This window comes from Myotis yumanensis, unplaced genomic scaffold (genome assembly GCF_028538775.1).
Source record: "Myotis yumanensis isolate MYYU_CA2020_CCGP unplaced genomic scaffold, mMyoYum1.0.hap1 SCAF_20, whole genome shotgun sequence".
In the NCBI taxonomy this organism is placed as follows: Eukaryota; Metazoa; Chordata; class Mammalia; order Chiroptera; family Vespertilionidae; genus Myotis; species Myotis yumanensis.
The window spans coordinates 3,517,320-3,543,626 of record NW_027223771.1 but is presented as its reverse complement, the minus strand read 5'-3'; the positions used below and the strand labels follow the sequence as shown (position 1 = coordinate 3,543,626).

General features: G+C 47.6%; 1 long non-coding RNA gene across 3 annotated transcripts in view; it reads right to left on the bottom strand.

Moving 5' to 3' along the window:
- LOC138998443 (uncharacterized) overlaps positions 1–26,307 on the bottom strand; it is a 315,813-nt gene that overhangs the window by 236,974 nt on the left and 52,532 nt on the right. For all 3 annotated transcript variants that reach the window (XR_011469162.1, XR_011469161.1, XR_011469163.1), the window contains exons 3-4: positions 18,008–18,231; positions 17,277–17,423 (exon numbers count right to left, since the gene is read on the bottom strand). This is a non-coding gene — a long non-coding RNA (uncharacterized lncRNA). The remainder of the gene's footprint in view (positions 1–17,276; positions 17,424–18,007; positions 18,232–26,307) is intronic.

Here is a 26,307-nt window from a genome sequence, read left to right as displayed (position 1 = left end):
TCTGGCCTCTTTCTCTTTATGACAGCTTCAGAAAGGGATTTCAGCTCAAGGTCAAAGGAAATTAATTACTGCTTTCTTAATCTGGGCTCATCTACATTTAGAAAACTTTGGGCTTTCTACCAACGTATCCTAGTCGCCTCTTCCTACAGACCCAAACTTATACAAGTGACACCTCAGACCTTTGCAAAAAAAAAAAAAAAAGAATTCCACAAAAGCCCTCAAACAGCACATATTTAATAAGTGTGGGTCAAGTCCCCAGAATGCACCAGGGGCAGGAGAGAAATTCCTGCCATTTAGCAAAGATAGCAATGCTTTGAAAGTTGAGAATTATCTTACACGGAAAATCGCGTCCCATAATTACACTGAAGGCTATTCCTGAGATGTTAATAATGTTCATCCAGCCTGACTGGCGTGGCTCAGTGGTTGAGCATCAATTTATGAACCAGGAGGTCATGGTTCGATTCCCGGTCAGGGCACATGTCCAGGTTGTGGGCTCCATCCCCAGTGTGGGGCGTGTAGGAGGCAGCTGATCCATGATTCTCTCCCATCATTGATGTTTCTATCTCTCTCTCCCTTTCCCTTCCTCTCTGAAATCAATACAAATACGTTTTTAAAAACAATATCGATCTAGTAATGCACTAAGAAGAAGGGTCTAAGAGAGAAGAACCACAGCGTGCCTCCTGATGGGCAATAGAAGGATGTAGCTGCAGATTTAAACCTGGCTTTCTGGGCAGCATTTCTGTCTGTTGTTGGCTTACGCACCAGGAGGAACTGATTGCTTTCATTCCTGCATTAACTTTCTAAAATGCCCCTTCCTTTCCTTTCTCATGTCCTTGTTTGCCCGGGAGATGCCAAATCTCCAAACACACACACACCTGCCCCAGTGACCAAAGCTCAATTGATAACGTCATTCGGAACAACCAGGAATGATGGTGTGGCCCATAGAATAAAGCCCAAGCACGGGAAGGTGGCTGACCTGGGGAGTGGTGCAGCCAACTGAACATGCAAAGGCGGAGTGATAGCACAGGCTAGAGGAAAGTAGGTAACAGTCATGAGGCCATCATTGTATTGGCAGAAGCAACAGAATCTTCTATTCGATTCTCAACTCGATCAATACCTTGAAGTAGATGGGAGAAAGTGTGGGAATGACGCAGGAGGGTGCAAAGGAATTGTTTAAATCTTTGAAAATCTGGAGCGGTTAACTATGGATCAATGAACTTTAAGGATGATTTGCCTGGAATAGAGACGCAAATTCTATAGTACCACCCCTGGTCCCTGTCCCACCCTTTGCTGGTCTACCCATGCCAAGGCTGTCTTAAACACCTGGATGCCAGGCCCTCTGAAACCGCTCTCATATTCTCAGCAGCCATTGGCAGAGTGGTGCTAAGCTAATGCATGGGCAGGAAGTCCCGGCCCAGCCTTAATTCTGACAAATTTGAAGTCAGTTATAAACCACACTAAACTACCAGCCTAAATGTAATACCTTAAGATTCCCATCCATGGGAGAAACAAAATATGAAACAAGACTGATTGATTTGGAAGTTGAGTTTTATGGTGATACATGGAGAATTCTTCTTCTTCTTCTTCTTCTTCTTCTTCTTCTTCTTATTTTTTGGCAAAAAAATATCAGTTTCTACAATGAAATGAGTAGATTCTGAACTAGGAGAATTTTTTTTTTTTTAAAGAATAAATTAAATTTTGGATAAAGACTTCCTCTGGAACAATTCTTGGTAGCCAGGCCGATGACCGTGCAATCATTTTATCTCGGCTGTCAGCGTTATTGTTGCTGTTATTAACCCTCACTGTTACTAAATCTGTACTCGATGAGGAATCAGAACCCCAGAGAGGCCACCCACCTCAAGGCCATGCCTCCAGTAAGAGCTAGACTTGGCTCCATGAAGGTAGCTCACCTGCTCTCTTTCATTTCTTTTTCTCACGTTGTAGGAAGTTGAGCTCAGGACAACGGCAGAGTAGCCTGAGGACCATACAGAAAAGTTCCCATTTATGAACCACAATGTTGATGCATTAGGATGAAGCTATTAGAGTGTTAAAAGTGGAGTAAAACTGTAAAGCAGATGTTTCCTTGACCCAATAGAAAACAAAACCCAATCATCAGAAATATGTTAAACACACTGGAGAGCAAGTTCGAGTCTTTCAGTCGAGGTTGCTTAGATGGATAACCTGGCAACTCCTCTGTTTTTTGAGTTGTAAAGTAATAATCAAAAGTTTGGCCCGGCCGGTGTGGCTCAGTGGTTGTGCGTTGACCTAGGAACCAGGAGGTCATGGTTCGATTCCCTGTCAGGGCACATGCCTGGGTTATGGGCTCGACCCCCAGTGCGGTCCGTGCGGGAGGCAGCCGATCAATGATTCTCTCTCATTATTAATGCTTCTCTCTCTTGCTCCCTCTCCCTTCCTCTCTGAAGTAAATAAAAATATATTAAAACAAAACAAAACAAAAAAGAATCCTTGTACAGGTTACATTGAGCAGTTGCACACGGATAATGAAGGAGAAGGAAATAAGGTAGAAAAGGAAAGGGAAGAATAGACAGTTCAAACTTAGAGAAGTATTCATCCCATAATCTTCTTATTGCATTTTCCCAAACATTACTCAACCCCCTCCACCATATCCCGCTGCTAGCTGGGGTCACTGGCAATAGCTACCCGGTTGCCCAGGCCCCTGTGCTCTCTTCTCTCTCTCTTTTTTTAAAAAAATATTTTATTGAATTTTTACAGAGAAGAAGGGAGAAGGATAGAGAGTTAGAAACATCGATGAGAGAGAAACATCGATCAGCTGCCTCCTGCACACCTCCTACTGGGGATGTGCCCGCAACCAAGGTACATGCCCTTGACCGGAATCGAACCTGGGACCCTTCAGTCCGAAGGCCGATGCTCTATCTACTGAGCCAAACCGGTCAGGGCTGTGTTCTCTTCTCTTGAAGCCTGAATCACAATGTATCATCCTTTTCCCTTGCTGGGGGTCACCACCCATCTGGGAACCCCTCCATGACATCCTCGTGTCTCCATCTTCGGGACTTTGGAGGCTGGTCATAGCAGACTGGGTCTTTCGGCTGGAATTCGAATAGCAGAAGCTCTGATTTGTAGATCTGCCACGAAAGACATTCTTTGGGTGCTAAGCAGACTGAACCGAGGTCCCGAGGAGAGAAAAAATATCTGATATTTAGAGAATAAAGGGCAGCCCTGCTCAGAGGCCGAGCCTGGAGAGAGGACGGAGAAACGAGGGGGTCTTCGAAGTAGTTCACTCAAAAGGTGTGGGAAACCACACTGAGAGCTATTTGCGACATCTCTGGGAGGCAGGTTTCAAATGCCTGGCACATAGTAGGTGCTCAACTAATATTTGTTGACACACTGCGCGCGTTGCACAGGGCAAAAGGATGAAGTGATTTCAGGACATCGCAAACTGCCTACCAATGGATTAGGGTGAGGCCACATAGTAAACATGGACATAGAACATGCTCAATCCAAGACCTAACGCCACGCCTTGCTTTCTGGGAGTGGCCAGAGATGACCTTGGGCCCTGGCAGAGTGCTTCCTTTTCTTTATTTTTTTCTAAATTTTTTATTTTTGTTAATCCTCACCCGAGGGTATTTTCCCATTGGCTTTGAGGGAGACTGGAAGGGAGAGGGAAAGACAGAGAAACATGGATGTGAGAGAGACACATCGATTGGTTGCCTCCTGCATGTGCCCCGACCAGGACCCAGGCCGGGGAGGAGCCTGCAACCAAGGTACGTGCCCTTGACTGGAATCGAACCTGGGACCCTTTGGTCCGAAGGCTTATGCTCTATCCACTGAGCCACACCGGCCAGGGCCAGAGTGCTTTCTTATATCTAGCCTATATCCACCGATATGAACTGTTTTCCTTGGGACCAAGCGGGGGTCTTTCCTTGTTTAAGACAACAATGAGAAGTACAAGCCCAGCACCTTAGAAGTATCCACATATCGCCCTGGCTGGTTTGGCTCCGTGGATAGAGCGTCGGCCTGCGGACTGAAGGGTCCCGGGTTCGAATCCGGACAAGGGCACATGCCTGGGTTGCGGACTCCATTCCCCAGTAGGGGGCGTGCAGGAGGCAGCTGATCAACGCATCTCTCTCATCATTGATGTTTCCCTCTCTCTCCCTCTCCCTTCTTCTCTGAAATCAATAAAAATATATTTAAAAAAAAAGAAGTATCCACATATCCATAAACGCCTAACAACTAGAGGGATTATCTTTCTTCAGAAGAAGCGGGCATTTTGAAGGCTCAGAAATATAGATACGTACATATCTATATAAATTGGGTTCTGAAATGGTCATTTTTCCCCTCCCTTCAGCTATGCCATTATAGCGATCAGCCAAGCTTCGGGAAGGTAAACACTTTTGGAAAATAAGTGGAAATTTGCTGCAAATCAGTCCCTTTTGTGCATGGCCGCGGGAGCATGTTGAAATGTTTGGACACTAATACCCATTCATTTTCTTGGCTCCATAAATAAAAGCCGGCCGCGCCGTGGCGGCCGCCAAATGGCATTCTTCGGGGCCCAGCGGGGGCCCCCTTCTTATTACCGCCGCAGGGGGCAGGACAGGCCCAAAATAGCAAGACAACTAAATCAAGACATTTTCAATGTCGGACAAAATGACAGTGTTTTAGAAAGAACCCAGAGGTTGGGAGAAATTGGACAGCTTTTGTGCTCCGTGTAATACCTTTGTTAAAAGAGTTCAGGCGGGAAGAGGGAATCTTTCAGAAATGTATCAGCATACTTGTGAATATCGTTTAAAATCTCGGGAGAGCTTATGGAACCGCAGGTCGGATGGAGTCCTGGGGGGTGCGGGGGGGGGGGCGGGATTCGGGCTGGAGCGGCGTTGCATTTGGGGACCCCAGGCCATGGCGAGCACGTGGGCCCGCGGAAGAATTGGGGGTGGCCTCATGGTGCGTGGGGGTTCGCAGGGCGGAGGGACTTCAAAAGGAGGTCAGGGAGGCCTTTGAAAGAACCTGGGCAGCTGTTCGGCCTGCAAACCTTTCTCAAATTAAGATCTTTTTTTTTTTTCCTTCCTGAGCGTGTCTTGGCCATTACCGTTCCTTTTATCCAGGAGAAAAATTAGCAAAGGTATTTTTGAAGAGCCCCTGAGGCATGCCAATCGCGGGGCTGAGACGCAGGAAAGAGTGTGCAGAAGATAATGCAGAATTTTCTTCCCCTTACTGCATTCCCTCCCCCACTAGCCCCCAGAATTAAGTGCTGTTCACCCATTTGGAATAAGCAATTAATTCCTTTTTTAAAATCCTCACACAAGCACATTTTTTCCATTGCTTTTTAAAAAATATTTATTTATTCATTTATTTTTATTGATTTCAGAGAGGAAGGGAGAGGGAGAGAGAAAAAGAAACATCAATGATGAGAGAGATTCAAGGATTGGCTGCCTGGAGTCTGCAACCCGGGCATGTGCCCCTGACTGGAATCGAACCCAGAACCCTTCAGTCTGCAGGCTGACGCTCTATCCACTGAGCCACACCAGCTGGGGCAAGTAGAGGAATTTTTAGGGGATTGTAAAAGCCAACTGTGCAGGCGGGCCACGCCCAGCCGAGTGGCAGGGCCCCACTGCCTTGTCACTTTAGGCTCCTGTCCCTGGTTTTATCTGGTTTTGGCCAACCTGGCTAGTTAGCTGCATGTATGCACGGGCAACAGGGAAAGACTTACTAAGCCCGGCCGGCGTGGCTCAGTGGTTGAGCATCGGTTTATGAACCAGGAGGTCACGGTTCGATTCCCGGTCAGGGCACATGCCCGGGTTGTGGGCTCCATCCCCAGTGTGGGGCGTGCAGGAGGCAGCTGATCGATGATTTTCTCTCATCATTGGTGTTTCTATCTCTCTCTTACTCTCCCTTCCTGTCTGAAATCAATAAAATATATTTTTAAAAAGTCATACTAACAAGGAACGGGGAAGCGAACAAATAGCAATGCTTCATTTAGACCAGTGGTTCCCCGCCTGGGGCACACGCCCACAGGGGGGCAATGTGATGTTTAAGGGGGGGGGGGGGCAATTCGAGAATGAGTTATTAACACCGATTTTTTTGCATTTCTTCTGGTTCTGGGGGCCTTGTATATAGTCTATAAATACATATTGTGACATTTGTACACATTTCAGTTCTCTATTCTACATTTTGAAACTTTATCTGCTATTTTTTCCTATCACTTCCTATTATTATTATTTTAAACAATTTCGTAGTGATTTCTTCCTCAGTCCTTCCACTGTCCTTTCGTCCTTTTATTTTTCTCTCTCATGGATGCCATGTCCTTTGGAAGCTTGTTTAGACCAAGTTCACGGCCTTTGAGGCTTCCTCCACCTGACTAGGAGGTCATTTTTAAAAAAATATATATTTTATTGATTTTTTCACAGAGAGGAAGGGAGAGAGATAGAGAGTTAGAAACATCGATGAGAGAGAAACATCCATCAGCTGCCTCCTGCACAACCCCTACTGGGAATGTGTCCGCAACCCAGGTACATGCCCTTGACCGGAATCGAACCTGGGACCTTTCAGTCCGCAGGCCGACGCTCTATCCACTGAGCCAAACCGGTTCCGGCAGGAGCTCAGTTTTTGAATAATAAGAATTACAGGTGGTGGGGGGAGAGCATCAGGATGTCAGACATGCTTAGGTGGGGCGTGGCCAAAGAAAGGTTGGGGACCACTGATGTAGACCAAGCACAGTGACCCCGACACACCGGATCGCCTCGCAAAGATCTCGACAAACCTGCCCTAGGCCTCGTTTGCTGGTGGCACCGATAAGGCTGACCCGCTAAGACAGAGACCAAATCACAGAGCGGGATGCACTGTGCAGCTAAGCCGACGTGTGTGTTTCCAAACGCACCGATGGGCCGAGCGCAGTGCCTTGACTCTGGAATAAGCGGGCAGGCGGTCACGGGGCTGCTTTCTCAAAGGGTCCCCTACAAAGAGCAGGCCAGCCCTTCCGCGTCCATGTGGGCCGGTACCCCGGGAGCTCGCGACAATCAGAAAATAATGACATCAACATGACCGTGCTTAAGCCCCTCGCAGGCTGCGGGCTCCCGGCTGTGTGGCCTGGGACAATAGAGGGAGAATAAAGACGCCTGCTCGGCGGCCCCGGCTCTGATTAGCCGCGCGGTGAGACCCAGGGAAGGTGTGACACGGCCTGCACTTCCACGGGGACCAGGTTAATCTCTCAACGGGAGGAGACGCGACAGACAACGGCAAAGCGGCCCTGGCCGGGGACGGAGGGGACCAGTGACAATCGCGGCGTTTGCATAATCGGCGTTTAACCCTTTGCTAATAGAGACCATGTTGCCTTCCCATCGGCTTCATTTTCTCGGGACGGGTGGGCAGGGCGCCCGAACACCAGACAGCCAATGGACATCCTCTCTAATATTCCAATTCCTACGGATTGCTGAGACTCAGGGCTGAGGGAGGGGGGAAAAACTCGAACCGTGTAGATTGAAAGTGACAGGCCTGTCTTAAGAGAAACACTGATGGAATTTATTCCGGCCCGGGATCTTTGGAAAGCGGCTTAAGCTCGCTGCTTTTGGCTTCCTCGCTCAGAGAATAGGTTAGAATGCAGAGGGCTGGGACTGAAGGAGGCCGCACGCACGGATACACACCGAGAAATTTCTTTTACAAACACAGGGAGCTGTCTGCGTGCTATTTATTATAGGAAACGCAAATGGCTGCTGGCACGCTCATATAGGTGATTGTGTGCGTGTGTGTGTGTGCGTGTGTGTGTGTGTGCAGGAGGGAAGTCATGGGCGTAGGCAGCGAAGAAATACGTGAACTAAAATCTTGCAAGAAAGCGGTGAAGAGAACTGGAATTTCTCAGGTGCCAGGACTGCGTTTTTTGCACGTTTTTCTGTTTCCTTGTTTTGCATTTGTTTTATGATTTCCTGCCCCATCTCTTTCTACCTAACATTTTTTTTTTTTTACTTCCCTGATAAAATATGCGGGCAAAGAAGTTTGGAAATTTAAAATATATGCATTTATTGATTTCAGAGAGGAAGGGAGAGGGAGAGAGAGAGATAGAAACATCAGTGATGAGAGAGAACCATTGATGGGCTGCCTCCTGCACACCCCACACTGGGGATCGAGCCCGAAACCCGGGCATGTGCCCTTGACCAACTGGGAGTCGAACTGTGACCTCCTGGTTCCTAGGTCGACGCTCAACCACAGAGCCATGCCCGCTGGGCAAGCAAAATACTTTTACATCCCAACCCAGTTCTGTCATTTTCATGAATTCCTTCTGAACAAAAACACATTTTTTTTGTTGGGGATCTTTCACATTTTGGTCGCATCTTGCAAAACCCCCCGTACCAAGGCCAGTTCGCTAGTAAAATTAAATTACACGCGCATTCAGCATCTGGAGAGTTTACTCAAGATGGAAGTTAGCTGCAGGCCGTGAGAGTTTTGAAAACTCCAAAGCGAAAAGAATCGAACCCCAGGAATCATAAGAGTCAATAGAATAGGAGAGTAACCTAGAAAGAATACCTCTTCCTTTGAACCAAAAAAATCAGGGCTCATCTGTTTGAATAGTTTCCATTTAAGCGCCTGATAGTAGATGGAAAGGTTTCAGGTTAGATCAAAGGGAAGCGGGGTGGGGGGGGGGGGGTGGGGGGGGGTGGGGGCGGGGGGGGGGGGAGAAAAACTAAGATGTGGAGAATGAGATGTAAAATTACTGCTTTTGGAGGCTGACATGCAAACACCTAAAAATTCTAGGTTTGTTACAATTATAAATGTGAAGCAGGAAAGATGAACCTTTAGCCTATTCGCCCGAAGATTTAAGAAGGGACAACACATTGGAATGACATGGCAGAAACATCCCCCCTTAGCCAGACACTCCATTTCTTTCATCAATAAACAGTGACCCGGCTCTGGCCGCTTTGGCTCAGTGGATAGAGTGTTGGCTTGTGGACTGAAGGGTCCTGGGTTCGATTCCAGTCAAGGGCACATACCTGGGTTGCAGACTCTATCCTCAGTGGGGGGCATGCAGGAGGCAGCCGATCAATGATTCTCTCTCATCATGGATGTTACTATCTCTCTCTCCCTTTCCCTTCCTCTCTGAAATCAATAAAAACATTTTTTTTTAAAAAAAACAACAACAGAGAAACAAAAACAAACAAACAAAACAGTGACCCTGTGACAGTATAAAAAACCCCAAAGGTCCCATTTCTGCCATCTTTGGCCAAATCTCCTATTAGAGAAATCACCTACATTGGTTAACTATAGAATCGGTTTTTGGGGGGAGAAACCTAAGGTTCAACACAGGTTAGCTCTAATCCAGGATCAGTCAATGAATGAATTATCATACGACTTGAGAGAAACTTATGTTATTTCATGTGGAACCGTCACGCCATAGACGTCCCATGAGATCCTTCCACCACACGTGACAATCACCCCGAATTCGCACGCACTTTGGATGACGAAGAACGTAACACGAATCTCCTACGTTAACACATCCTTTCCCGGCTCTCTCCCGGCTCCTTCCCCACGGTTTTCATTTGCCAACGTGCTTCCTACGTCCGGTGGAGCCCAGCAATGCCTGAGCCTGGCAAATAAGTCAGTTTCGGAAATACACAGGGGGGGAAATTCACACAAAACAACAAGGTGGTGTTGAGGAAGAGCGAGGCCTCATGGCATCCAGAGAAGCGTGTGGGATCCCGGTTAGCAACCTGAACTCACTCCAAGCCATCCTGGCCTGGAAACTTCCCAAATGTTTCATCCTAAAGCCAGCGGTGGGACATACATCACAAGCATCCGATGTGATTATCTTGGCACTTCAAGCTACCAGCTTTTAAGTCTGAGTGGGAGGAGGGGGATTAATATCAAACAATGCTGGCAGCCACGCATCCCTTGGGATTAGTTCTGATTCCAGATGCAACCTTAAAATGTTATCTGAGGTTTTGCTGCCATTCATTGCTTCTTCCCTTGGATACTTATTAAAAGGGAGGTCTTGTGGTCAGGGTCTGCATGCGAGGAACGGAAGAAATGTTTTCACTCTATCTGCTGATACCTAAGTGGTAGGAGTTCTGCTTCATTAACTAAACAAAGAGGTGGGATTCGAAAGTGGGTCACAAGGGAATTAACATTTATTGAGCCTCTCTACTATGTTTTAGAAACGTTATGTTTATTATCTATGATCCTCACAGCAGTATGTATTTATTTTAAATATATTTTTTATTGCTGTGAGAGAGGAAGGGAGAGGGAGAGAGAGAGAGAGATAGAAGCATCAATGTTGAGAGAGAATCATGGATCGGCTGCCTCCTGCATACCCCCTACTGGGGATCAAGCCCGCACGCCGGGCATGTGCCCTGACCGGGAATCGAACCGTGACCTCATTCATAGGTCGACACTCAAGCACTGAGCGGTGCTGGCCGGGTGTTACAGTGGTATTTACATCTGGGCACTGGCATCCCATTTAGAGATGCAGAAACAGACACTTACAAAAGTGAGGTCACTTCCTGGAGATCAGAGCTCTGGTGGGGTGGTTGGGAGCCACATGTCTGACTTAGATTCCTTTTCGCCATTAATGTATTATCTATGAAGAAGTTACTGGGGCCCTAACCGGTTGGCTCAGTGGATAGAGCGTCGGCCTGCGGACTGGGGGGTCCTGGGTTCGCATGCTTCCTTTTCTGCTACTAAGATGATCAAGACTTGAGTTTATCTTCCTAACTGGGCCGACTGACTTTCTATACTCCAAAGCTTCCTTCCACTGACATTATCTTACACCTGTAAACTTGTGTCCCCCAGAACATCAATAATGCGTCCCCTGAAATGCAATTCTAGAGTTAGGGCCAAAATAAAGGCTCAGAGAGCTTCTCAGAGGCCAGCGAATTGGACCTCAAATAAAGCATCTTGTCTAGCGTCCCCATAATGACCTACATAGGAGAGCCGAATGCAGATGATACGAAGTTGAAATACTTCATCCTTCACTTTTCCATGTTGGAAAAAGACAGCTTTCATCGTGTTGAAAAGGAAAAGTAGGAAGAAAAATAAAAAACCCCCCAAAGATGCTGTTTTTATTTATTGCTTTGCATTTGAAACCATCATGTGTGCAAAATTTTCTTTTCTTTGGAAGGGAACTTTTTAAAAAAAAATCCTCACTCAAGGATATTTTTTCCATTGTTTTTTTTTTTTTTTTTTTTTCTTAGAGAGAGTGGAAGGGAGAGGGAGAGACAGAGAGAAACAGAGAGAGACACATCGATTGGTTGCCTCCTGCACATGCCCCCACCAGGGCCTGGGACCCTGCAACCGAGGTGTGTGCCCTTGACCGGAATGGATCCCGGGACCCTTCGCTCTGCAGGTTGATGCTCTATCCACTGAGCCAAATCGGCTAGGGCTGGAAGAAAACATTTTGAGGATACATCCCTGGTCTTGGAAGGATCTGGAAACCTAATGAAAAGAGTCCAACCGAGGACACTGAGAATAGAAAACATCTCTCTGTTCATCCCCATCCATCGGAAAGATTCCATAGCAACCTGTGCCGGCCCCGGGGAGGCCGCCCTGAGAGGCCACCACCTCAGCCTCCAGGGCTGTCTCGCCTCCACGCTTCACAGCCCAGAAGCCTGCACGCCCGCTCTGGGCTGGGCTAAGTCTGCGGATGGCTTTTCTTGTTTGTTTGTTTGCTTGGTTATTTATTTAATCCTCCCCCGAGGACATTTGTCCATTGATTTTTTAGAGAGAGTGGAAGAGAGAGGGAAAGAGAGAGAGAAACATCGATGTGAGAGAAACGCATTGATTGGTTGCCTCCTGCACATGCCCCTACCAGGGCCCTGGCCGGGGAGGAGCCTGCAGCCCAGGTACGTGCCCTTTTGACCGGAATGGAACCCGGGACCCTCGGGTCTGCAGGCCGACACTCTATCCACTGAGCCACACCGGCCAGGGCTGCAGATGGCTTTTTGGAAGTGTGCACCTGTCCATGAGGAATGGCAAGGAGACTCCCAACTCGTTTTTCATTGGCTCCTCGGTAGTAGTGGATGCTAATGACTTTGGAGTGTTTTGTCTTTGACAATAAGCCGGAATCTTGTCTATGCAATTGACTGCAACCACATAATGGCTATTTGGAATGAATCTGAATGTATTCACTCGTGTCTATAAACATGGCTTCCCTGAACTTTCCCCATCCGATGGGGTGGTTGACATTCTACCCATTTTCAGTGAGCGCGTCTGAATGAAACAGCGGAATGTAATATGTTCTGCGTTCGCATCAGCTATTGGCAAAGCCCGGGGATTAAAAGTTAATTCCGTTCTCTGAATTCAGGGGATGTACAAATGGCATGACTGGTACAACCAGCTCCTCTCTTTTTAACTGTCCTTTTCTGCTGCCTTCTCACTCGTTCGTGGCGGTTCCCATGCTACCTGCATAGTAAAGGCCTGGAGTTAATTTACTAAGATTTTACACGAGTGCAAATGAAAGAAAGGAAAGTGCTAAACAAGGCAATTAGCACTCCGTGTAGTGCACGCCCAAAATAAATGCAGGCAATTTGCAATTTGGCAAATGGCACCCTATCCAGCTCCAACTCATTCATGCCTACGGGGGTGGCGTGGTTCATTGCGGGGGGGCGGGGGGGGGAGTGTTTATATATATTAAGCTACTGAGGCCCAGCCCATTCTGTCTTCTAGCCACAGATTCGACACCTCCTGAGGATTAGGAGTGTTTCTTGCAGAAAAATGCCCAACTATTATGCTTTCAAATAAATTGCCCAAGAAGAATGCCTGTGACTATGGGGCCTCAGTGGCTAGCTTTGGAAGATGGGTGTGTGGACGTGTGTGTAGAGGATGGCTTGCAAACCTGGAGGCATGGTTTGTGGCTCATTTGTGGCTCTTAAAGCATGGATCGCACACCCTGGCCGGGTAGCTCAGTTGGTTAGAGTGTCGTCCCGATATGCCAAGGTTGTGGGTTCAATCCCCAGTCAGGGCACATACAAGAAACAACCAATGAACGTGTAACTAAGTGGAACAACACATTGATGTCTCTCTCTCTCTCTCTCTCAAATCAATAAATAAAAATAAAACATGCATCTCTACTCTGAGATCCCTTGGAACTGTTCATTTGAAGTACAACTGACTCTTTCTTTTTATTTTTTATATATTTGTATTGATTTCAGAGAGGAAGGGAGAGGGAGAGAGAGAGATAGAAACATCAATGATGAGAGAGAGTCATTGATCCGATGCCTCCTGCATGCCCGCTACTGGGGATTGAGCCTGCAACCCAGGCATGTGCACTTGATTGGAATCGAACCCGGGACCCTTCAGTCTGCAGGCCGATGCTCTATCCACTGAGCCAAACCGGCTAGGGCCAACTGACTGTTTCTTATTGACAGGAAGGTTTTTTCCAAGCCTTTCATGTTTATTCTTGTAAGCCTCTTATTAGTGAACAATAATAGATGTTGTTAATGCAGAATCACAACCAACATTAATCTTTAAGATGTTAGAGTGATGATGGTTTAAATGTGTCTCTTATGGCTTTGAACTTGACAAAACAGTTCAAAGACGGAAAGATGGGCCCAACTTGGGAGAATGGGCCCGAAACCCGGCCTCTCATTCTTTGGGGTTTACTGGGAAGGTCAAGTTCACTTTCACGTGTTACCATCATCTGGAATTTGGATTTCTGTCGGAAAGGAGATATGACACATTGACATCTGGGGGAAAAATGGACATCCTTGTATTTTTGCTTATTTCTGAGCCTAAAGAGTTTCACTCAGTGATTAAAAAAAAAGAAGAAGAAAAGAAAGAAAGACAAGCCAGGTAAAAGCATTCTCAGGCCGACGCTCTATCCACCGAGCCAAACCGGTTTCGGCAAAAGTTTACCTCCTTGAATCAATTGGATTTCCATGTTCACAAGACAAGGCAGAGTAAGAATCCAGTCATAATTAGGCTGGAACGTAACTTCTCTCACGCAGTGTGACGCACGCATTGTTGGACTACATGTTAATCGATTCCTCAGGGAAGTTGAGGAGATTGGATTGCTGGTTTTAGGAACACCGGGGTGGCTTCTAGAACTGATGCCAGGGCTCCTCTGCACACGGATGTTTATGAAAATAAAAGCGGGGTGTATATTTCATTTCTAGGTAACCCTCTGTGGTTCTTGGCCTGACAATGTCATCAAAATCAGTCCGTCAGAAAATGTTGACTGTGGGGGTACCAATCCTGATAGCAGCCCGGGTTACCACCCTTGAAATCTAGGCCAGTGATGGCGAACCTTTTGAGCTCGGCGTGCCAGCATTTTGAAAAACCCTAACTTAACTCTGGTGCCGTGTCACATATAGAAATGTTTTGATCTTTGCAACCCTAGTAAAACAAACACTTATATTTTTGATATTTATTTTATATATTTAAACGCCATTTAACAAAGAAAAATCAACCCAAAAAATGAGTTCGCGTGTCACCTCTGACACTCGTGTTATAGGTTCGCCATCACTGATCGAGGCTGTAGCCCAGATTTTTCTTTTTTTCAAATCTAGAAATCAGCACCCCGCGGGGGGAATCAATGGCTTACTGATGAGCCCGCACAGGAGAGTCCCCGATGCCCAATTTATTGCACATTTCACTTCCGGGGAGGAAAAGTCTCGCAGCCTGGGCCATGCAGGCCGCCAGAATAGCGAAAAGGCAGGAGAGAAATTGTTTGAAGTTTGCAGAATTACTAGTGTTTTCTGAAAAATCTCTCCAGGCTTCCAAAGAAAATGGTTTTCAAGGGTTGTTCAGTGTGCGGTGGAGAGCCTGGGTGTGCGGGGCAGAGTGGCGGGCTGGGGAGGGGGTTGGGCTGTTTAACGAGTCAAGGCAAACAATCTGAGGACATTTTCCCCCAGGGAAGTGGACGCACACTCAGAGGGATCCCCGATCTAGGGCAGAGTTCACCCCACAGCGCTCAGTCTCAACAGATGTCCTAAGAGACCCCGAGTCGCTCTGGCGGCGTGGAGAGACCCAGAAACCCGGCTCCATCAACTTAGGCCGCGGAGTCCAAAGATACAGGTCAGGGGCGCTGGCATCTGAGTTCACAGCCCTGCCCATGTGGCCACTGACAGACAGGAACTAATTAAGGGCTGGTTGCCCTTCTCGGCGAAACCTCAAACATGCACGGTGCTGAATTATTAAAAACAACACACACACACACCAAATACCAAAAAGAAAGAAAGAAAGAAAGAAAAAATCTCTCGCCCACCCAGCGGTGTGCCGGATGAAAAGGGAAGGAGCCATCAGATCCCACGGAACTGGCTCTCTCGGATGAGAGTGTCCCCAGGTCCCCAGATTCCTTTGTTGTGATGACAGTTTTTCTTCCTCGGAAGGAAGGGAGCAGCCAAGTGCGGCGCGCGTGCGAGCAGCCTGTCTTGCTACCTTTGTCTGCCGGGCTCAGCTGGGATTTAATTGGTCGGCAATAGGAGGGAAGTCTCCTCGGAGGGAAGGAATATCGACTGTTTATGTTGAAATGTCACCGTGACAAGAGAGCCTCCATGAAGCAGGAGCGCCCGGCGTGAGAGCCGCAGGCACAAAGGCGGCACCGGCGCGGGTGGCACGCAGACGCGGGGACTCAAAGGGATGAAACGGACAAGGCCCGCGTGTGTGGGAATTTCCAGCCGCCGCTGACAGGTGAAAAAGTCATCATTTCACCGTTCGGGCCCCGCGCCTTCCTGCGTTTCCCCATAGGCAGTGGGTTCTCAACCTTCTGGCCCTTTAAATACAGTTCCTCCTGTTGTGATCCCAACCATAACATTATTTTCGTGGCTACTTCATCACTGTCATGTTGCTACTGTGAGGAATCGTCATGTAAATATCTGATATGCAGGATGGTCTTAGGCGACCCCTGTGAAAGGGTCGGTCGACCGCCAAAGGGGTCGCGGCCCACAGGTTGAGAACCGCTGCCCTAAGGTGACGCGCAGGCCCTGACTCGTGTAAAAACGCTTTAATGGAGACGCCTTCCCTGTCTCTTAAGGAATGATTTTCGGGAAATGGGGATAACTCCACAGTTAAGAATTCTGTGGATTCTAAGCCTCAGAAAAGGAAAATACAAAAAAAACAAAAAACAAAACAAAACACAACAACACACCAAAAAACACACAACACGAACAAAACAACCAGAAACCAGGAGAGCAACTTCATAAGGCGAGCCCTCTCCTCAAATGCCCAGCTTCTGCATTTTCTTTTTAAATATGTTTTTATTGATTTCGGAGAGGAAGGGAGAGGGAGAGAGAGACAGAAACATCAATGATGAGAGAGAATCCCTGATTGGCTGCCTCCTGCACGCCCCACACTGGGGATCGAGCCCGAACCTGGACACGTGTCCTGCCTGGAATTGAACCTGGGACCCTTCAGTCCGCTGGCCGACGCTCTATCCACTAAGCCACACCAGCGAGGGCCCAGGTTCTGCATTTTTAAACAAACCGGCTGCATGGGGCAGTTTTGGGTCCCGGTAATGAGAGATGTTAGGGGCACAATGGAAGGCACATAGGGTCTGATCGTTAGGTTTGATGGGTTGAAAACATCGTGGTTTAATAACCTGAGACGCTATTGCTGGCCTGTCTTTTGTGATTTGAGGGTGGCCTTGAGCTGACAGCTGGGGTGTGGGCGGTCTGGCTTTATTTCCCGCCCCCTGCCCCCAGTGGATTTTGCATCATTGAGTGAATAGAATTTTCCATTCTTATATTTCCAAATAATGACCAGCCGGATGAGTAATATGAGAGAGAGACGGCGAACAGAATGTCTAAATGATGCCAACGCGTAGGAAGCGCTCACACTGCCCAGCTTTTAAACTGGCGGGGGGGGCCTCCCTCTGGCCCCCCCACTTTGGGCTTCATGACCGTTTTTGGCAAATTACTGATAGCCACAATATTGTATTTCTTGCCTCTATATTGTGTACGGGAAGGGGCAGGAAACAAAGGCATAACTATGTGTCCACTGAGTCACATTCATGGGAAAACGAAGAAGACTGGAGAAGCCAGATCGGCACAAGACTTGAGTCGCTGGGCCCATGAATAGGCAGTTGTGTTTACAGCGTGGCTCTGCTGTTCACGGAGCGAAAGTTCACATACTTGACCTTGATCACCACTGGGACCCCCATCGCCGCATATTTCTGGGGCAGCGGCTCATTCATTACCTTTTCCTCGGGATCGCTCCCAAAAGCAGAAAGTGGTCCCTGTGTTATGGCCCAACCACGCAATGATGTTGAGTGTGTGTGCGTGTGTGTGTGTGTGTGTGTGTTAAGCCCAGTCAATAGAAAGATGACTTCTGGAGTCGCACCCCGTGTCGCGCTTGAACCCTCACCTGTGACGCTCACCTACCTCGAAGCCACAAGCCTCGGCGTCCATCCCGCGAAGAGCGGCTGATGCTTCATTTGCAAGAGCCGGTTCGCCTGGGAAAAGCCCGGCTTCCCGTTCGCATCCGGCGAGATTGAGACGTCTGGGGGCTGCCCGTGACATTTAGGGAACCTACCAGACGAGAAAGGAAGTCATTACAGCCCCGGCTCACCTGCGAAGGAGATGTCAGGAAAGGAGGCAGCGCCATGAAACCCTGTCAAGTCGTGAGGGCCTGGAAGGTAACCCTGCCGGCGCAGATGGGGCCGGGGAACGGGCCAGCCGACATGGGGGGAGCCGCCCGTGTCAAAGGTGTCCCCTGCCGGAAACGTTCAGGTGTTGCTAAATTCATTAATGTGTCACTTTGAGAAGACATGATGTCACTCCGGTTGTCTGCAGGGATGCAAACGGGCCGCTGTCAACGCGCTATCATCTTAATTCCGTTTGCTCTGCACCTGGTCCCGCCATCTGCAGGGGTTAAGGGCCGTGGCCGTGGCTGCTTAAAAGGTTACTAATATCTGACATATATCATTTTAATCGGCCCTTTTCGTCACCACTCCCTACCACCAAAAAAATAAAATAAAATAAAAAATAAGGGTAAATCAACACTCCTTGTGTTGCGTTGCTTGCCTGATTTTTGCAAATGAGAAGAGTATAGAGGAGCAGGGATCTATTCTGTTCTTGCATCTGTGTTTATTATTAAAGATAAATGTACTTACTTTTCTTTATAAGATTACGTATCTCTGTGGGTGCAGGATACATTCGGACAGGAATCTGACATTGAAAACTACAGACACCAGGCAGCTCTCTTCTTCTTTGTTTATGAATATTTTCTTCAAATTTTATTTCAATCATTTGTTTCTTTTTCTTTCTTTTCTTTCTTTTTTTAAATGCGAGGAACTTCATAAGGGGTGTCTTGATAAACGGGATGCAAATGCTTGCCCTGTATTTGACATGACAAAGAATATTCATTTAGCAATTTGTACCAGAAAGGATGGAGGTGGTTATAGTAGAGAAAGCAAAAATATAAAATAGAATACACCGTTTTGTGAATAAAACAAATCACATTTTATAGTAACACATCATCAGAAGATAAAAATTCTTTTTCTAAAGATATGTGTAGGAGATAATGGTTTTAAAGACAGGTCACACCGTAACAATTCATTTTTTTTTTTCAATTTCAGATATCAAACCGGTCTAAGCAAATTTCAATTCAATACGGATTATTTTACAAAAGTGAAATCAGCAATTTTTGCACCCTGGTCCAAGGCAATATTTATGTGCTTAATCTGGTTTTCAAAGGACCAGGTGGAGTTTTTTGCAACATTTTCCCCAGAACAACACCTTTATAGTCACTCTAGAGGCCAGATGCACAAAATTCATGCAAGAGTAGGCCTTCCTTCCAACCAAACAAAAACAAAATAAACAAATAAAACCCAAACAAAAAATCCCACCACTTTGTATTATTTCCAAAGGAAGGAAGCAGGTAATATGTATCTTTTAAAAAAGATTTGTCCTGATTTCAGAGAGGAAGGGAGAGGAAGAGGGAGAGAGTAACATCAATGATGAGAGAGAATCATTGACCGGCTGCCTCCTATACCCTCCCCACTGGGGACCCAGCCCACAACCCAGGCACGTGCCCTTGACTGGAATTGAACCTGGGACCCTTTAGTCCACAGGCCGACACTCTATCCACTGAGCCAAACTGGCTAGGGCCAGGTACTATTGACTATTGGCAGTGTATTCTCTGATTCCCCCCCTTCTCTTTCCTAAGTCACCTCTCAGACTTGGCCCAGGCAGGGAGCAGTTCTCTGGAAAGCTGTGGAGTGTAACCAAGGACCCTCACCCTGTTATAAAAGAATGCTCACTGAATAGGGGCTCATGGCATCGAATGCAAATCCTACTTACCCCATACTCTATAATAGTGACCCATTTCCATTCTTTTTAAAAAAAATATATATTTTTGATTTCAGAGAGAGATATAGAAACATCAATGATGAGAGAGAATCATTGATGGGCTGCCCCCTGCACGCCCCACACTGGGGATGGAGCCCGCAACCCGGGCATGTGCCCTTGACCGGGAATCGAACTGTGACCTCCTGGTTCATAGGTCGATGCTCAACCACTGAGCCACGCTAGCTGGCCCCTTTCCATTCTTATTCAATGGGTGGGGGCGACCAGTTCCTGTTGACATGTTTCTATAACGTGTAGCCACTTGGCAGGGTGTTTTTGGGGGAGCAGTGGCGGGAACCCACAGAGGACCCCGCTGTCCTGATGGCGGTGGAAGGATGACATTGGGCCTGAGCATGCTCACTGCCAGCATCAAGCTGTGCCTCTGACCCAGGCTTTGAGGAGGACACTGACATTTCAGAGAACCGCCCCAGCTTCATAAAACGCACGGGGATGTCTATAAATATTGATCCAAAATGAGGGCCATGAATAATTTATCATGAAATATACTTTCTTTGTCTTCCCGTCTTTAAAAGCGGCTTGGTTTTTTTTTTTCACTCTAAAAATTTATGGTTAGACAAGCATCTTTTTCCTCTCTCATTTTAGAGCCTTTTCTTCCTTTTAGAGAAAAAAGTGGTATTTTCAAAAGATGTTGGAAGTGGGGGAGAGAGGGTGAGCACCAACAATATACACATTACCAGAATGGAAACACATTGCAGTTGATCTAATCTGGGGAGGGGAAATATATCTTGAGATTATTTTTTAAAAAGCAGATATAATTTGTTGTCGGAATTTTGTCTCCTCGATGCCTATTCTCCGCTTGCAGAATCATTTAAACATCTCTTGTGTTGACTTGAATAAAAATAGGGATTTTATGTGTTGGAACTATAGGTTCCATCCCAAAATATTCTCTCGTGTGATGAAAGCCAAATAAACAGGTGGCCCGACACCATGCACAGCGTGCGTGACATGGGGCAGTCGGTCTGGAAGGCGTGGTCAATATCCCCACAGCTCACAAGGAGGCAGGCTTTGATGGATCCCGATTCCGGGTCCTTTTTGGAACGTCTGTCAATATTTTCACAAGGGGTCAAAGTGTCTTTCTCTCTCTCCTCTTCTCTCTCTGCACCCCTAGACGGGGATTCGTGGATGTAAATGCCTCACTTGAATTTCTTGGACAAGATCGGCAGGAGGGGAGCCCTTGGTTGTGAGTTCTCTAGGCTTTTCTTAGCCTCTAAATCTGTTCAGATCAAAGGATTTTATTGTTGTTGTTTTTTGTTTTGTTGTTTACTTCATGTTGAGCTTGCCATCTTAGATTCTAATGTGTTCCTTCTTCTCTCACCTAGTCCATAGCAGTAGCCTCTTAATCATTCTGTAATATTCCCCCCCAATAAATACTGTGGGGAGAGCGATCGCCCTGAAATGGGTATCTACTGGGGGGGGGAGGGGGGGTTTTGACCCTGAAAAGCATTTGCTGACATATTTGATAAATGACTAGATTTTAGAAATGATTATGGCATGCCTACAAGATATTCAGTAGGGTCATATGACAGAAGGGACCCCTGGGGGGAAGCTACCATATTCCCTGAATAATGTTCATGGCAGCATGCTTAGCTGACTCTGCCCATGCTATTTAAATCTTGGCCATACATCTGTTTTTTTAAATCCTCACCCAAGGATATTCTTCCATTGATTTTCACAAAGAGTAGGAGAGAGAGGGAAAGACAGAGAGAAAAATCCACGTGTGAGAAACACGTTGATTGGTTGCCTTCTGCACAAGCCCTGACCAGGGCCCAGGCCGGGGAGGACCCTGCAACCGAGGTACATGCCCTTGATCAGAATCGAACCCGGGACCCTTTGGTCAGCAGGCTGATGCTCTATCCACTGAGCCAAACCAGCTAGGGCTTGGCCATAAATTTGGAGGTGACTACTTGAAGGGGTGATTGGTACGTCAAACAAAATTGTGTGTGAGCCTCAAGCATTAGGCTTTCTGGAAATGTACAGTCTTTCTTTCCTATATTAATCTTGTTCTTACTAAGGAAGAACTTTTCTAACATCACATTAATCCCATTGTATTGTTTAAATGTGGAAGGGGGGGACACATTTACATTAAGTGCCTCTGTTACTTGGACACACTCGTGACAGAATGAAAATATGACCATCGGACCCAGCTGGTGTGGCTCAGTGGTTGAGCCTCGACCTATGAACAAGGAAGTCACAGTTCAATTCCCTGGCAGGTTGCAGGCTCGATCCCCAGTGGGGGTGTGCAGGAGGCAGCCAATCCATGATTCTCTCTCATGCTGATGTTTCTATCTCTCTCTCCCTCTCCCGTCCTCTCTGAAATCAATATAACATGTTAAAAAAATTAGACAACCGGGCAATGTTACTTGCATCCTGTTTATGCAACGTGCATAGATGTACTGTTTCTGTGGAAAGTGTGGACAGCAAACATCAGTCCCATTTTCTTCTGAGCTGTCTGCTCCAACAGAGAGAGGGGCAGCCAGAGTTCACACATGCCACAGCCCTCAGACAACGGTGGGAACAATTCTCCTGCTCCTTCCCTTCTGGCCTCGGCTCCCGGTGTCCCCGGCGTTAAGAGGGTTAAAGGTCAGGCCGGGGGCCTTTATTGCTGACATCCCGCAGTCCTCACGGGCGGGATCACTAATGGGTGACCTTGGGGTTCGACCGCCCCAGCCCGGAGAAGATCAAGTCTCAGGCCCTCCTGCTGGTGCGCTGACCCCTCTGTTCGCACTCTCCCCGGCCTAGCCTTTCACTCACGGATCTTGGACCAAAATATGAAGCCAACACCCGCCAGGGCCTGTGGTCAGAGGCTGTGGGCTTGGCCATCTCCCACGATTTCATGTGAGGAAGCTGTGGGATCATAATGAAATGCGGCGCAGGTCTATAGTAAGTTATTATGTTGTTACTGACCGCACGCAACACAGATTCTGCAACAGCCCGTGTACGAGGTGAATCAATCGTAATCAAGTTGACCATCTATTAATGAGTTGTTGGTGGGGACGCTACGGCTCCTGTTGTGTGCATTAACACTGACAGTAGCGCCAGGATGTTGATTCCCTCACACGGAAAGAGACCGAGTCTCAGACTAAGTTTACAAGACCCTAGATCAGTGGTTCTCAACCTTCTGGCCCTTTGAATACAGTTCCTCATGCTGTGACCCAACCATAACATTATTTTCGTGGCTACTTCATCACTGTAATGTTGCTACTGTTATGAATCGTCATGTAAATATCTGATATGCAGGATGGTCTTAGGCGACCCCTGTGAAAGGGTCGTTCGACCGCCAAAGGGGTCGTGGCCCGCAGGTTGAGAACCGCTGCCCTAGATCCACCACGGACAGTAATGCAGCATGCACTAATGTTTAACAGAGGGATCAGGAATCATTGATTACATGAAAAATATTTGGTGAGGTCAGCCGGGATGAATTTCATGTTTGGAGGGTAGGAGGGAGGGGTGTTCCCATTTGAAAATGACTCTGGCCCTAGCTGGTGTGGCTCAATGGATAGAGCATCAGCCTGCAGACTGAAGGGTCCCGGGTTTGTTTCTGGTCAAGGGCACCTGCCCGGGTTGCGGGCTTGATCCCCAGTAGGGGTGTGTGGGAGGCAGGCGATCCATGATACTTTCTCATCATTGATGTTTCTATCTCTCTCCCCTCTCCCTTTCTCTTTAAAATCAATAAAAATATTCAAAAAATAGTGAATTAAGTGAATGTGTTTGCTACTAATACTGTAGTTGGGGCCTGAAATATCTTTAGCTGGAACTTGTCAAAGTCAGACACAAATATATAGGGTGTCCCCCAAAATGTACACACACACTTTGAGTGATGATAAAGGCAGTACTTATTAAAATGCATTTCATTTTCAAAATTGAGCTATGAGCTGTCAAAGTGTGTGTACATTTTTTGGGGGACACCTGTATTTTCTTCTCCGGAAGAAAAGGATTTTAGGGGTGTGCTTAGGAAGGGGACAAAGAGTGTAGAGAGTCATAACTTGTTGTTAATCCTCACCTGGGGATATTTTCCCATTGATTTTTAGAGAGAGTGGGAGAGAGAGGGAGAGACAGAGAGAGACATCGATGTGAGAGAAACACATCAATTGGTTGCCCCCTACACGCACCCCGACCAGGGCCCGGGCTGGGGAGGAGCCTGCAACCCGGGCATGTGCCCTTGACCGGAATCGAACCCGGGACCCTTTGGTCCACAGGCTGATGCTCTATCCACTGAGCCAAACCAGCCAGGGCCAGGCGGCTACTCTCTATTTTGCATGAGTAAGGGGGAAAGAGCAGGGTGAGCTATAACTTATATTTCCTCCAACCACAAAGATTCAATGTTACTTCCCCCCCGACCCTCCCCACCTGCAGCTCCCCGGCCTTTTTCCTTTACTGATTTTTAAGGAAAACACATTGACATCATGAGAGAATGACTACCCCAGCGTCAAGGGCAGAAAAAAAACCCCAAAACAACGAGGAGACAGACTTCCTCAACCTCCACAGCCCGAGGGCCCAGCTGACCCGGGGAAAGCGGAGCCCGGGGGCCTTACAGCCTGACACTGACCTTCGGGGACTCCGGCTTTGTCTCGCCATCTGCACCAACGTGAACTCTGCCTCCCAAACTCGGCTTCTCAATGCACGCGGCCAGCTGGGGGAGACCTCCGTCATTTCCCTCATAGCCCCGTCGCCCCTGGCCTGACAGGTTACTAGTAAACATATATGTGCGCGGAGCCGGGGCTTCCCTGGGCACGTGTGTTTTTATTGCAGCTCATGGGGGGCAGGTGAAGGCGGGCACAACGTAATTTGAAAAGCGTGACCCTGATTGGGCGCTGATTGGGGCCCTGTGCGCCCTCCCATCTAAGACCTTTCTGTTAGCGGAGCCGGCCGTCACATCCAGGCTCGGAATCTCCCAGAGATACACGCGGGGTCACGTGATGCCGTCGTGCTACTTCAATGCAAATAAACGCATAGTTCCAAGTGCCGTCTTCTTTGAATGTGTCCTTACGGATCCCCGGCCTGTCACGTGTGTGGCCGAGGTGTTGATAAAGATGTGAAAGATGTGTCGTCTGCCCTATCCGGTTTGGCTGCTCAGTGGATAGAGCGTCGGCCTGCGGACTGAAGGGTCCCAGGTTCGATTCCTGTCAAGGGCACATGCCCGGGTTGTGGGTTCGATCCCCAGTAAGGGGGCGTACAGGAGGCAGCTGATCAATGAGTCTCTCTCATCGTTGATGTTTCTCTCTCTTCCTCCCCTTTCCTCTCTGAAGTCAATAGAAATGTATTTTTTTTAATGGAAATGCCCCAAAATTATAAGGTGCATATTGGGCAAACTTGACCAACACCCTGCGTCCAAATAAATAATACCACGGCATCGAGCAAAGGCGATTTTGTTCAGCCGGACTTGTTGCTATCTCTCCTTCCCTCTCCCTTCCTCTCTGAAATCAATAAAAAAATATATATTTAAAAAGTGTCGCCTGTCTTTCATTTGCTCTTTTAGTGGGGGCTCACCATTGCTCCCCGTTATTGTTCATTTCAGCGTGTTACGCGTCAACGTGGTAAGGAAAGAAAACCGCGGTGTCACCATTCGAGGACGAATGGACAGTATGTGTGGCTGCGGGGAGACGGAGGAGCCACCACCTCTCATCTTTTTTTTTTTTTTTTTTTTTTTTTTTTTTTTAAATATATTTTATTGATTTTTTTACAGAGAGGAAGGGAGAGAGATAGAGAGTTAGAAACATCGATGAGAGAGAAACATCGATCAGCTGCCTCCTGCACATCTCCTACTGGGGATGTGCCCACAACCCAGGTACATGCCCTTGACCGGAATCGAACCTGGGACCCTTCAGTCCGCAGGCCGACGCTCTATCCACTGAGCCAAACCGGTTTCGGCACCACCACCTCTCATCTTGAAAGGGAAGGCGCCTTCTCTCTCATCTCAGTTAGCGGGGAGCCTGAGGCACCTGGACAGGGGCGCAGCCTCTGGCTCGGACCGCCTGGCCCCGATCCCGGCTCTCCTGCCTTAGCTGCAGAATGAGCTCCGGTGTTGCTGGGAAAGGTTCATTGAGATGCCGCGTGGAGTCTCCACCAGAGCCCTAACTGGCTTGGCTCAGCGGATAGAGCGTCGCCCTGCGGACTCAGGGTCCCAGGTTCGATTCCGGTCAAGGGCATGTATCTTGGTTGCAGGCACATCCCCAGTAGGGGGTGTGCAGGAGGCAGCTGATCGATGTTTCTCTCTCATCGATGTTTCTAATTCTCTATCTCTCTCCCTTCCTCTCTGTAAAAAATCAATAAAATATATTGGGAAAAAAAAAAAAGAAAAAAAAGAGGAAGTCTCCACCAGCATCCCCAGCCTCTGGTAGCCGCTCAGTCCCATAGCCAGGATTTCGGAACGGAGTCAGGTTCTAACGATGCCACTGCGGTTTTCACAGCCTCTGCTTAGAATACCACATGTCGTGATAAGGAGCTGGCCAGCTCCTGTGGGCAACCTCTGCTCAGTTTCACTTGGTAGAGAGCTGCTTCAAGCATTCTTCTTTTTAAAAAATACATTTTGTTGATTTTTTAACAGAGAGGAAGAGAGAGGGATAGAGAGCCAGAAACATCGATGAGAGAGAAACATCTATCAGCTGCCTCCTGCACACTCCCCACTGGGGATGTGCCCGCAACCGAGGTACAGGCCCTTGACCGGAATCGAACCTGGGACCCCTCAGACCACAGGGTGACACTCTATCCACTGAGCCAAACCGGTTAGGGCTGCTTCAGGCATTCTTATGTGCTTTTTCCCATGTCGTCCTTCCACCTCATTCTATCCTTGTTATAGAGAAGGATGCATGAGAGCTATCACTCTGAGTCCTGCTCCTTTAAATCTTCTCTTCCCCGGGCCAATTTCCCACATTTATTTATAGACATAAGCTATTCAATTTTACACATGTGCATCTATCTATCTATCTATCTATCTATCTATCTATCCATCCATCCACTGACCTACCTACCTACTTACCTACCTACCTACCTACCTACCTATGTATCATCTATACAGAATTTCACACAGACAGAAATTCTGTTATCT